The sequence below is a fragment of the Uloborus diversus genome, chromosome 2 (assembly GCF_026930045.1).
Source record: "Uloborus diversus isolate 005 chromosome 2, Udiv.v.3.1, whole genome shotgun sequence".
Lineage (NCBI taxonomy): Eukaryota > Metazoa > Arthropoda > Arachnida > Araneae > Uloboridae > Uloborus > Uloborus diversus.
In genome coordinates, this window is record NC_072732.1 from 176,887,987 (window position 1) to 176,900,091 (window position 12,105).

Genomic DNA, 12,105 nt, shown 5'->3' on the forward strand with positions numbered 1-12,105 from the left:
ACAACTCTACTTAAGAAAAAATTCGTCATCTCAGTGGGGAGAAAGAAAGATCCTCACGTCAATCGTCGTGTATAAAATCGCTCTCATCCACTTGAAATTTTTCAAAACTTGTGAACTCAACGAAAAATCTTTGGTTTTGGCCTCCATTTTCGAGAAAGTGTTTTTATGCATTTGGTGCCTAATTTATGTGGTATGATAATAAGTTTATCTTAAATCACATCCTTGCACAGGTTGCCATTGCAGTAAGCTCAAGGTTTAGATAAGCGGTTCGATAAGAAGGCTTACGAGTATAAACACGTGGAGAGCTTGAAATAACAAACCGGAATTCAATACGGTCGAACTTCCTTATAACGAGCGTTAAAAACCGACCGCGATACTTGCTAGTTGTAACCAAGTGTTCGCAAAAAACGAATTCGATGAAAATCATAAAGAATCATCACAGATGTTTTCTTTTTTTTTAATCACTATGTTCCAAAGAAGTTGGTAACTTGGATTTGAACTGTGAATTTCTCTTTCTTATGTCATTGTTTTTTAGGAATATACATGTACACACATATGTGATTTTTCAGGGGTGCCCCCCCCCTTCGAGCAAGGACGCAACCCCCCTAAAAATCGCGAAGACCTCCCCCCAAAGCAAGAACCTCTCCTAAAAAAGAGAAAAATACTCCTCAAAATACCCCTTAATAATTTCAATGGCGCAGTCTGCACCATGAGTCTCCCCCCCCCAGGTGGGCGCCCCTGGATTTTTAAACGTTTCTTTACTCCACAAGTTAAAAAAAGTGCTGTCCTCGCTTCTTCTCGGGATTTATGATTTATCATTAGCTTTGGTTAATTTCAGAATGTTCAAGAAAATCTACCAAAAAAGGCTAAGCTGAGCGGCTGGAAGTCACTGGAAATTTTATCAAACGCGAAAATATTGCTCGCTTTAAACTAGGCTTGCTCGTAAAAAGCGAGTTATGCTCCCATAGATTTAACATTGTCCCAACCAAGTGTATCTGATATTCTAGCTGAATTCGGGTTCTCAACTGTACAATACATAGTTACAGAAAACCTACACATACTGACTCCTACGCTGAAGACTCTGCATTAATGGGGTCGTTTCCAAAATTAAAAAAAAAAATTGTTTTCTGAAAGAGCATGCTTAAAAACATTGGATCTGACCATTTTTTGATAAATTTATTTACGTTTAATATTTTTAAAAAATTACTTAAATCGGAGCGCTTTCAATGTTTACGGCTTCTGCTGATGACATCACAAATGATGAAATGTCATTCAGTTTTGCCATTCACAGTGCAAAATATTTAATTCGCATCTTTTTCACGAGTATTGGCAACGATATGGTTGATAGCAAACATAAAGTGCAATATTTAATTCGCTGCTTGATTATCATAACGTGGAAACGTAGTAGAAAGATGCGGCAAAGTGCATCATTTGTGACGTCATCAAGACCACGCCTTGTTTGAAAAGTCGGACATTTTAAAAAATTAATTAAAAAAAAATGTTGGGGAAAATTAAAGTATTTTCTGGGTCCATGTTATTTTTTTTTGGCTCGTTCTATCTATTTCAATGACTAAAAGCAGAATTTTTGACTGAAGGAAACCACCTCATTATGATGACATAAATTGACGTGCAAGGAAAAAAAAATACTGCATAAATAATTTTTACAGTGCAATTTTTGTACAGTTATAGTGGTCTAAAGAAATTGAATGTTTTACCCCTACGCGAGGAGAAAATAATAAGATTTTTAGAGTATTTTTACTTTCTTCTATATCTAATATAAAGAAGAAAGTATTGGATTCGAGCAAATTTTCGAATTTCGAAGGCTTCGAACATTTTGAGGTGTGCTGAATCGATTTTGACTATATTTGGAAAATGTCTGTCTGTCTGTGTGTATGTGTGTGTGAGTGAATGTGTGTGTGTCACGTCTGTGTGTGACCAGCTTTTTGTGGCCGCTCTACAGCAAAAACTACCGCATGAAATCGAACGAAATTTGGTACACATATGTGCTTCTATGTGAACTTGAGCAAATTGGTTTTTGGCGCGAATTCCTCCAAGGGGGATGGAGCAATGGGACGTTTTTTGAGTTACGCGTGCTTGCTATTCCTTAGGAAGTAACTGGCGGAATCAAAAAATATTTGGTCCATATGCTGCCATTAACAGGAACAGGTGCTGATTCAATTTTGGTGTCAATAACTCAAACGGGGGTTGAGCTATATAGAACGTTTTTTGTCGTCAGTTGTGACTGCTGTATCTCAAGAAATAATGAACGGAATGAAAGAAAAATTTATCGGCAAGTAGCCCTTAGTGGGTATAAGAGCTGATTTTATTTTGGTGTCAACAGCTAAAAAGGGGGTAGCGCAATCGCCCGTTCTTTTTTTCCATTGTGAGTGCCCTATCTCAAGAAGTAATGCTACGTTCTGGTTGAAATTTGGAACATATATGAATACATATGTAAACAGGCTTTGGTTCAATTTTGACGCCAATCACTGCAAGAGAGGTATTGATTTTTTTTTTGGCGAATAAAAATAGTTTTATTAATGCAACAATAAGAAAGATAAATCGTAGTAGATTGTCGTATGCGTATTTCTCGTGATTTTAATTGTATGGAAATGATCGGAAATATTATCTCAATGATTTAAAATTTTTAACTGTTGCCATCTTATGTTTGTTAACATAAAATATTTGTAATTAATTCATGCAAGGCTTTTAAAGTAACTTTCAATTTTCGCTCTCTGCTTTGCTTTTGTAATAATTCAGACATTGGGATGGTCGTCAAGTTTTTGCATGTGTAATTTTGTTTTTGTTGGGAATATTGCTTCCTCGTCAAGCATGGGGAGGGATCAGAAAAAAAAAGAAAATTATAGAAGAAAGTTTCGTGATGGCCACAACATACTAGTTTTAACTGAGATCAAAAGTGCATGCCAACGACTTAGAAATTATTTTCATTTAATAAAAAATTAGCTTCAAACTTTGTTAACAATATTTGTTCTATCCAACATTTCCAGGATGTATCCTTAAAAAATGCTGTAGTAATAATATATCTTAAAAAATATCTTGCTTAAAAATGTTTACTTTGGATAAAGGAACTTATTCTCCAGTAGTTGTAAAAATTTTGAAGAAAGCAATAAAAAAAAAACCCCTACTTTTTTTCTAGTTCGTCTTATAAATTCTGCAATCAATAAGTGGAATTTATAAGACGAGCTGTTTTTAGTGGAAAAAAGCAGGGCTGTGGAGTCGGAGTCGGAGTCGAAGAGTCGGAGTCGGACTGATTTTGGGGTAAAGGAGTCGGAGTTGTTAGAAAACTTGCCGACTCCGACTCCGGGTTTCTTTTTTTCTTTCCTTTTCACTGACTCTCCTTGCATTTTTTAAAAACTGACTACCAATTGGTTCAATTACATGTATAAAAAGATACTAATGAGAAAATAACTGCCATTATGGCAATCAGCTAGCCTGAATGCTTACCGAACTTACTGTAGCCGTCCTCTAGTTTGCTTGCGTTTTAACTTAACTAATAGCGACTGTCAGCAAACGGTTTTGTTGCCTAACATTTTCAAGTAATCACTTTCAAATAAAAATAGAAATATAGTGTTTTGTTCGATCTCACTTATAAAATAGCGAAAGAAACGTAACAAATTAATAAATCGAGGCCCGTAGCTAAGGTTGAAACGTTTAAGGGTGAAATTCAAAAACGTTCTGGCGCGAAAGCACGAATCCAAAAGATCCAATGAAAAATAATCTAATGTTTTTTTCTTTATTAAGACTATTTCTATAAGCTTGGTTCTCACTAAAAAGTATGGAACAAAATAAGTGTAAATGATTTCTTTATTGCAACACTCAATAATTGCAGCTAATCTTAAAATCTTAATATTAAGGTTAATTCTAAAGCAGACAATAAAATTTAAATTAAAAATTTAGCGAAGAAGAAATATAGGTATAGTAAAAGCTATTCGTAAAAATTTGTATAGCGGCCGCATTTTGTGTAAAATTAGCTCCTGATGTATATGTGCCCTATTTTCGTTGAAATTTGATTGATGAAATATAATTTAAAATATATTCGCGAAAATTTTCAGAATTAAAATATTTATAAACTCTGAAATTAACTTTGGGTGTCATCTACCTGATGGGTGTCACCCAGGGAAAACCACCCCCTCTCAAGAACTTGGATTTAGAAAAAAAAAAGCTTTTTTTCTCTCAAGTTACAGCTTTCAAAAATTGAAAGCACACGATTTGATCAATATCTATTTGTTAAACATTAAAAGGGGGCAAATTGCAGATAATCCTTTTCAAATTTTTTAAAAGGGATTTTTAAGTCATCTCACTTCTTAACTCGTAACTGTTGGAAAATTTGATTTTTAAATTGAATTTCTAACGTTGTATGCGTCTTGGGTTTACAATAAAAAACAAAATGCGAAATTTTCATGAAAAGGAATCAATATTTCAATCTCTGTTTAGAGGTTTTCCCCCCTTCCCCTGAAGGGAGAGAGGGAGTTGAAAAAATACAATTTAAAAAATCAAAAACATCCGGAGTCGGAGTCGGGCGTTTCAAAATCCAGGAGTCGGAGTCGGAGTCGGCCATTTTCCTTCCGACTCCGCAGCCCTGGAAAAAAGAACGTTATTTTATACATTAATGTTTTCCCAAGTTGGCTAGTAAACAAGGTGTGCTGAAACTACTTGCTGCAGCTTTAAAACTCATATTGATGATTATTGCAATGTTAATATATTTTTTAAATAAAATAACTTTTAGCTTAAAGAACAATTGCATCAGATTTCGATCGTTTTATCATAACTTCTATTTTTAAAATATGCTTTGCTTTCCTTCATCAACACAGAAAAAAAAAAAAAAAATTATGCCGACTCAGAGGAATTGTACTGTCTTCTTTCTATCAATTTCGAAAACAGAGCTGTAAATTTCCATCTTTAAACATTTTCCGTAGAATTACGAGCAGAAGGCAAGGATGGAAAGGAAAACTCAGATAGCGGTACAAAAGCTCGTTTGCGTTGGAATTTAGAAGGGATTACCAAGCTTCTAGTGTGGCAAGCGAAAACGACTCAAAATATTATTCTTTATGGGGAAAGGAAAATTGCATTTAGATTATCTTAACAAAGAAAAACAAAATCGATCAGTATTATTTTTAAATTATTATCATGCTATTAAATGTTTCTGTTAAATGTCAACACAATATCCAATTGAGGAGTAATTTATCAAAAGGGAAAACTCATCCACTTTTTAGAAAAATTCATTTTATGACATTTTCTAAATCTTTTAGATGATCTTCATCGAATCACTTACTCTCAAGAAATCCAAACGTAGAAAACTCTCTTTTATTTAAGGGTAAAGTGTGACTTTTTGATCAAAATGTAACAAATCCGTCCTCTGCACATTTTATTTTGAACAAAATGGGACATATCCTGAAAGAATCTGTAGTACGAAGACTTTTAAGATCCAAAGGAACACATGTCCAAAATCCTCAAAATTTAATCCACTACTTTTAGGCTCATGTACTTCGATAAGAGAATATGAGAAGGTGAAATATTCGAGTTTTGGTGAAATTGGAATTTTCAACATTCAGTTTTTCGTTCAAAAGGGCACATATCCAAAATTAAGATGGCGATATCTCCTTGATTTTTTTTACACAAACATTTCTTACTGGGAGCCATAATTTGCTGTGATTTTGTGCTCAATTCAGCACTTTACAGAGAAGTTGATAAAACTATTTTGCTCTTACCCTAATTCGTTTTTTTTCACCTCCTGAACATTTTTGGAAAATGGATATGTTCCTTTTTGATAAATTAGTCCTCAATTATAAAAGATGCAGTTTTTCAAGGTTAAAAAAAATTAACCATTTACCCTGAAGCGAAGCAAGCAAGAGTGGTACCGTTTTGCCTATCAGAGTGCTCAAAAGTTTGCATTCACTGTCGTTTCCTGCTATTTTAGTGCTGGCATAAACATATTTTTTCTCACATGGTTTTCACGCGAAGGTCACGAAAGGCTGTAGTGACCTCCCGAAAACTTACTTATTCGCCAAGTTTTGTCTGACGATTTGGCAGATTTGGAAATATAATTTATATAGTTAATTTTAAGTACCAGAATGTCTCTTTTAACTAGATGTACTAATGTGTGCATCAGGGGCGTAGCTAAGGGGGGGTTTTGGGTACAACCCCCCCCCCGAAACGTTAGTCTCAAAAAAAAAAGAGAAAAAGAAGAGAGAAGAGAAAGAAAAAAAAGAAAAAAAATCAAGACGACTTTTTTCTGAGTAACAAAGGTCAAAAATTCACTTTGCCCCCCCCCCCCCCCAATGCCATTGAAAATCTCCATGTGTGACCCTCAAGCATAAGACGCCTCTCTCTGCTGCGACACTTTTTTGATAACTGAGTGAAATTTGACACTTCGCTTTAGAAATGAGATTGATTTGTTAAATCCACGTACATGCAGCCTTTCTTTGTCATAGATTCTGTAAATTGTTAAATATGTTTAATTTTATGAGCCGCGCAGTGGGAATACAGTCATATTTCATTGCATACAGTCGAATCTGTATATTTCGAATTTCACATTAAAGAAAAAAATCGAGATAAAGAGGTTTTGAAATACGGGGTCTTAAAGAAACTTTTTATAGAAATTTGAAATATGATGGTGAAAATTTGAAATCGATAATAAAGACAATATGGGCTCTTGATTAAAATTCCTCTTTATTAGTTTTGTTAGGTATTTATTCTATTATTACATTATTAAGTGCTTTATTGCGAGTTTAAGGAATCGTTTTGACAGTAAAAGAAACTTTAAGCATATCTTTTTCAAGAAAAAGTCTTTTATTGCTTTTTGGTCCCTGATTTTTTTTTTTTTTTTGGATTCATTATTTATCCTCTTGAGGTTAGCAATATATTATATATATATTGTAACGGATTCGGTGCGACTTCCACTTTCTTGAAATGAAGACACAGTTCTTGATAAAAACACAGGAGCTTTATTTACACTATGTACAGGAGAAATCGTTAACAACTGCTAAAATAATCATCAGCAATTAAGTAAATATCACTCAACACCGTAAACTCAACGGTTACACACGTATTTACTTCCAAATACGAAAACAACACAGCGAAATGCCTCGCTATAAACAGAGCTAATACACACTCTCAGTACAAATTCTCAATCGAAACTCAACACTTTGTCCAGCGTAACGGTTTATATACACACCGGAAGAAATCTCTCAAATATTCCAAACGCTTCTGGAAAATAGTAGACCGTTATCAAATTTTATCAATGAACAAAAAAAAGAAATAGGGGGCCGTATACTTTAGCCATATGTTAAGGGGTTGTATATTCATTACGGGAAACTATTTACAGGTTACATTACTACAATAATTACTATTTACAGGATTTGTAACGTTGCTCCCTTCCTAAGGACTGCACGTCCCGGGCAGTACAATCCCCAGAAAGGGTGCCAAACTTCTATCACAAGTTTACAAATATACACATTAATTAATAAATAACAGATACAGAAAACACAATAATAACAAGAAATATTACTAAACATTAAAAGCAAAAATTATCTACAAAAATGTTATCAACCATGGTTGTTTAAGTAATATTCATGAACTATGGCCATAGTATGGGGCTAACCGATCATAATGTACAACCCTAGGTTTTGCATTAGGTGATTTTTGGATCCTCACTACGACGTCATTTAGTCGGTTAAGGACTTTGTAGGGTCCATCCCAATGCGACTGCAATTTGGGTGACAGACCTTTCCGTCGGATGGGATTCCATAACCAAACATTGTCGCCTTCGTTGAATTCATGTCCAGTAGACCTTGTGTCGTATCGGGTCTTCATCTTCTCCGCCGCGATGTTGATTCGCTCTCGTGCGAAGTTATGAACGTCTTCCAACCGAACCTGGAGATCCTGGATGTACTCCTCATGCGATGCAGGCGCATCCGGAGGACGACCGAAGACGAGATCACAAGGTAGCCGAAGCTCTCGTCCGAAGAGCATCTGAGATGGGGAATACCCGGTAGTCTCGTGGACAGCACTGCGGTAGGCCAGCAGGAACAAAGGTAGCTTCTTGTCCCAATCCTGTTGATTTCTGGATACCATAAGCGAGAGATTATTTAGGATTGTGCGGTTAAATCTCTCCACCATGCCGTCCGATTGTGGGTGTAGTGGTGTTGTCCTAGTTTTCTCAATTCCGAAAATTTGACATAGGCCCTTAAACACAGCAGAGATGAAATTCCTCCCTTGATCGGAATGAATCTGCAAAGGTGTTCCATATCTCGAGATCCAGTGTTGGACTATAGTCTCTGCTACAGTGGTAGCTTCTTGATCTGGAATGGGATACGCTTCGGGCCATTTGGTGAAGTAGTCGATGGAAACAAGAATGTATTTGTTCCCATCAGCAGTTCTTGGTAGAGGACCCAGGATGTCGATCCCAATTCGTTCGAAAGGAGCTCCAACGTTGTACAGATATAGCTTCACTCTGCTTCTCTTCTTCGGTCTTTTACGAGCAGCACAGGCGTCACAAGAATGGCACCACTTCTCCACGTCATCCTTCGCCTTACTCCAGAAGAAGCGCTCCCGAACTTTATTGAGGGTTTTCAAGACACCAAAATGTCCTCCAGTCGCACTACTATGTATTTCTTTCAGAACATCTGAAATCCTTGATCGGGGAAGTAGTAACTGCCACCTACTAGACGTTTTGCCGTCATCAGATTCCCATTTTCGGTACAGTACGTCGGTTCGTAAATGGAGTGAGTTCCATAAAGCCCAGTATCTTTTTGTTGCAGGGCTGAAGATGGAAACGTCCTGCCAGCTAGGGAGCCGACTGTCACTTTCCATGAACTCCAAAATTGGTTTTATGTCGGGGTCTTCAAGTTGATCTTTTCGAACTTGGTCGTCACTCCATGGATCAGGTTCTGATGATGTTGGAGTCACTGTCACCTGATAGGCAGTAGGGCTAGTCGTTCCATACTGTTTCTCGATTCGGGAAAAATAATTGCAGTTCTCAGGACAGGGTCTCCTTGATAAAGCGGCTGCATTATCATGAGACAACCCTTTTCGGTGCTTGATCTCCATGTCATATTCCTGGAGCCGCTGTATCCACCTGGCTATCTGGCCTTCTGGATTCTTGAAGTTCAAAAGCCAAGTTAACGAGGCATGATCTGTCCGAAGCAGAAATTTTCGGCCGTAGAGGTAATGATGGAAGTGTTCTACAGCTTTCACTATGGCCAGTAACTCCTTTCTGGTGACGCAGTAATTTCGCTCCGACTTTGATAAGCATTTGCTCCAGTAAGCGATGACATGTTCATTTCCGTCAATTTCTTGGGATAAAACAGCTCCAATGCCCTCGTTGCTCGCATCAGTGTCCAGGATGAAGGATTTTTCAGGCTGAGGATAGGCGAGGATAGGCGTTGATGTTAAAGCCTCCTTCAGTCGTAGAAATGCATCTTTGCATTCTTTGGACCATTCAAACTTTTGCTTGCTCTCCGTCAGCTTATGAAAAGGTCGTGCTATGTTGGAAAAACCCTTTACAAACTTCCTGTAGTACGTGCAGAGCCCCAGGAAACTTCGCAGCTGATGGATGTTTTCGGGACGACTCCAACTCTTGACCGCAGATCCCTTTTCTGGATCGGTTTGTACACCTTCAGAAGAGATGATGTGACCAAGGTACTTCACTTCCCGGTGGAACAAATTACATTTGGACGGGCTTAACTTCAGATTGGCTTCCTTAAGCTTTTGCAGCACCTTCCTAAGATTTGCCAGATGTTCTTCGAAACTGCGTCCCACGATGATGATATCGTCTAAGTAGACCAGACAGGATTCGTAGGAAAGTCCTCTTAACACTGTCTCCATAAGACGCTCGAACGTAGTAGGTGCATTGCAGAGGCCGACAGACATCACTTTAAACTGCCATAAGCCTTGTCCAGTTGTAAACGCTGTCTTCTCTCGGACATCAGGGTGTATCTCAACCTGCCAGTAGCCGCTCTTCAAGTCCAGGGTCGAAAACCACTTGTGTCCGGAAAGAGTGTCCAAGGTGTCGTCTATCCGTGGAAGAGGGTAACTGTCTTTCTTGGTGATTTCATTCAGCCGTCGGTTCCTTGGTCTTTCACTCACGTTGGCGACTATCACAGGAATTACATCCATAGAAAGGTCCACAAGCGTAGATGCTACCAGCACTCCTTTTAGGTTATTGCTTAGGTTAGGGTATTCAATGAGTCCAAATCGAAAACTATTGCTTTCTTTAATGGAGCCAGGTATTAATGATTCTGACCTTGAGGGAATCGATAAATCTGTTTGGGCTATTATTTGATGAGCGGATTTTACATCACTTTCTGCGGGGAAAACGGCTATGTCTTCTCTTATCGAGTGCAGCTCATTAGTCTTGAAGTCGAGGTTGAATATGTTTAATTTTATGAGCCGCGCAGTGGGAATACAGTCATATTTCATTGCATACAGTCGAATCTGTATATTTCGAATTTCACATTAAAGAAAAAAATCGAGATAAAGAGGTTTTGAAATACGGGGTCTTAAAGAAACTTTTCATAGAAATTTGAAATATGATGGTGAAAATTTGAAATCGATAATAAAGACAATATGGGCTCTTGATTAAAATTCCTCTTTATTAGTTTTGTTAGGTATTTATTCTATTATTACATTATTAAGTGCTTTATTGCGAGTTTAAGGAATCGTTTTGACAGTAAAAGAAACTTTAAGCATATCTTTTTCAAGAAAAAGTCTTTTATTGCTTTTTGGTCCCTGATTTTTTTTTTTTTTTTTTGGATTCATTATTTATCCTCTTGAGGTTAGCAATATATTATATATATATTGTAACGGATTCGGTGCGACTTCCACTTTCTTGAAATGAAGACACAGTTCTTGATAAAAACACAGGAGCTTTATTTACACTATGTACAGGAGAAATAGTTAACAACTGCTAAAATAATCATCAGCAATTAAGTAAATATCACTCAACACCGTAAACTCAACGGTTACACACGTATTTACTTCCAAATACGAAAACAACACAGCGAAATGCCTCGCTATAAACAGAGCTAATACACTCTCAGTACAAATTCTCAATCGAAACTCAACACTTTGTCCAGCGTAACGGTTTATATACACACCGGAAGAAATCTCTCAAATATTCCAAACGCTTCTGGAAAATAGTAGACCGTTATCAAATTTTATCAATGAACAAAAAAAAGAAATAGGGGGTCGTATACTTTAGCCATATGTTAAGGGGTTGTATATTCATTACGGGAAACTATTTACAGGTTACATTACTACAATAATTACTATTTACAGGATTTGTAACATTGCTCCCTTCCTAAGGACTGCACGTCCCGGGCAGTACAATCCCCAGAAAGGGTGCCAAACTTCTATCACAAGTTTACAAATATACACATTAATTAATAAATAACAGATACAGAAAACACAATAATAACAAGAAATATTACTAAACATTAAAAGCAAAAATTATCTACAAAAATGTTATCAACCATGGTTGTTTACGTAATATTCATGAACTATGGCCATAGTATGGGGCTAACCGATCATAATGTACAACCCTAGGTTTTGCATTAGGTGATTTTTGGATCCTCACTACGACGTCATTTAGTCGGTTAAGGACTTTGTAGGGTCCATCCCAATGCGACTGCAATTTGGGTGACAGACCTTTCCGTCGGATGGGATTCCATAACCAAACATTGTCGCCTTCGTTGAATTCATGTCCAGTAGACCTTGTGTCGTATCGGGTCTTCATCTTCTCCGCCGCGATGTTGATTCGCTCTCGTGCGAAGTTATGAACGTCTTCCAACCGAACCTGGAGATCCTGGATGTACTCCTCATGCGATGCAGGCGCATCCGGAGGACGACCGAAGACGAGATCACAAGGTAGCCGAAGCTCTCGTCCGAAGAGCATCTGAGATGGGGAATACCCGGTAGTCTCGTGGACAGCACTGCGGTAGGCCAGCAGGAACAAAGGTAGCTTCTTGTCCCAATCCTGTTGATTTCTGGATACCATAAGCGAGAGATTATTTAGGATTGTGCGGTTAAATCTCTCCACCATGCCGTCCGATTGTGGGTGTAGTGGTGTTGTCCTAGTTTTCTCAATTC